Source organism: Onychomys torridus, chromosome 1, assembly GCF_903995425.1.
Source record: "Onychomys torridus chromosome 1, mOncTor1.1, whole genome shotgun sequence".
Classification (NCBI taxonomy): domain Eukaryota; kingdom Metazoa; phylum Chordata; class Mammalia; order Rodentia; family Cricetidae; genus Onychomys; species Onychomys torridus.
In genome coordinates this window covers 147,883,816-147,885,810 of record NC_050443.1, presented here as the reverse complement: position 1 = coordinate 147,885,810, position 1,995 = coordinate 147,883,816, and positions in this window count along the sequence as shown.

Genomic DNA, 1,995 nt, shown 5'->3' with positions numbered 1-1,995 from the left:
AGTGTTGATTTTCTCTGTAATCTCAAAAGCCACAGCAAGACATTGGTAAGTTTGGCCTAGTGATGACATTTCTGGGGATCTTTTTTTTTTTTTTTTTTTTTAAATGCTCTTATGCTTCCTAAAATTTCCAAAATGAACAAAGTGTTTTTTAAAGAATTGAAACCCCAGTACTGGAAAGATGGCTCAGAGGTTAAGAACATACACTGCTTCTGTAGAAGACATGGTTTTGGTTCTCAGTGTCCCAGTCAGCAAGCTCACAACTGCCTGTAATTCCATTCCAGGGATCTGATGCCTCCGACCTCAGTGGACACCTGTGCTCACAAGCACAGCCCTCCCCAACACATAATTCTTAAAGTAATTAAAAAGAATTAAAGCTCTTTAAAATTAGTATTTGCTATTCCACTTATTTTCTTTTTATAAAAATGGTATTTTTTCAACTATGGGTGTGTGTGGGGGGGCATATACATGTGATTGTTGGTGCCTACAGGAGCCAGGAGAAGGTATTGTAGCCCTTGGAGCTAGATTTACAGGCAGGTATGCATTGCCTGGCATGGGTGCTAGGAACTGAACTCCAATTTTCAACAGGAGCAGCAAGTGTTCTTAACTGCTGAGGCATCTTCCCAGTTCCTTCACTTATTTTCATAAAGCAAAAAGAAACTGACTAGTTCATTGCCTTCTAGAAATAGCCCAGAGAATAAAACAGATGAAGTCAGCATGTTGTATTGCCTTTAAAAGAGGAAACTGCAATTCCTCAGGTCTGGACTTTGGCATAGTGGGCTCTTGGAAGTCATAGTACCAAAATGCGTGACACCTTGGAGACCTCATTTCTGTTCTTCTCAATAATTTTATATCACTCAGACCACACATCAAGCCCTAGAAAAGTAGACTAGAGAGTCCCTGAGATGCAAATCTCTAAGAGTTATACACGGATCTAAGAGATACCACGAGGAGCTGAAGGCTGCCCCATAGCTTCTCCACTATTTGCTCCACTGGTTTTAAAATTATAGAGACCTGGGATTAAACTTTGAAGGGGGAAAAAAGGTAATTCTTACATTTTACCCCAAAATTCTTCTCTCTATATGTGAGTATGTTTAATTAAGGTTCTGATTTGAATGATATTTTATCCTGAAGACGCATGGTAAAATACAGTATTCAACATTCTCAGTTCCTCTTACTGAAAACCACAACCACATCATCAGAAACAGGTCTGAAGGAGAATGTGACATTGGAAGAAAGTGAAGCCTGGGCTGGGGTTTTGCAAGATGTCACTTCATTTATCAGAGGAATCTCTTTCACAGCCCCAGACTAAAATTCTGGATATTTTTGGCTGAGGGGGTATTAGCCCTTTGCACTTCCTCATTTTTTAACAATGTCATTGACAGCTGTAAACTCCCTGCAAATCCAGTACCTTCTGCAAGTCCCAGGTACGTACACAGTGCCTACATCTTGGTCCAAACTTATAAGAGATATAAGTCTTGTTAGAAGATCATCAAAGCAGATCTTGTAAACCTTTTGAAGTCTAGTAAGCCAGGATGGTGGGGTATACCTGTAATCCTCCAAGGCTGAGGCAATGGGATTATAAACTACAAGTTAGTCTGGGCTACACTGAGAAATCCTCTTTCTCTTAAAAAAAAAAAATTATATTACAGTTCTTATTCATCTGGTTTGTGCATCTCTTGAAAAAGCCAAGGACCTCAGCAGTTAGGTCAACTGCATCAATTATGGTTCAATATATTCTTTATTTTGTGTCCAAATTTAACCTAAAATAAAAACTGCATTGCTCCCCCGACATGCCTGACATCAAGTATGTAGTTTTCTTCTGTCAGCTACCACCTGACCAACTCTGCAGATACCAACTGGGCATCTTAAAATGCAGTTCATGACAGTTCTGGGATCTAGCATGCACACAGGACTCACTTCATTTCTGATGCAAATGCTGCATTCAGGCCTCTAGCATTCTGGATCAACTTCAGATGACAAATGGGACTCCCACAG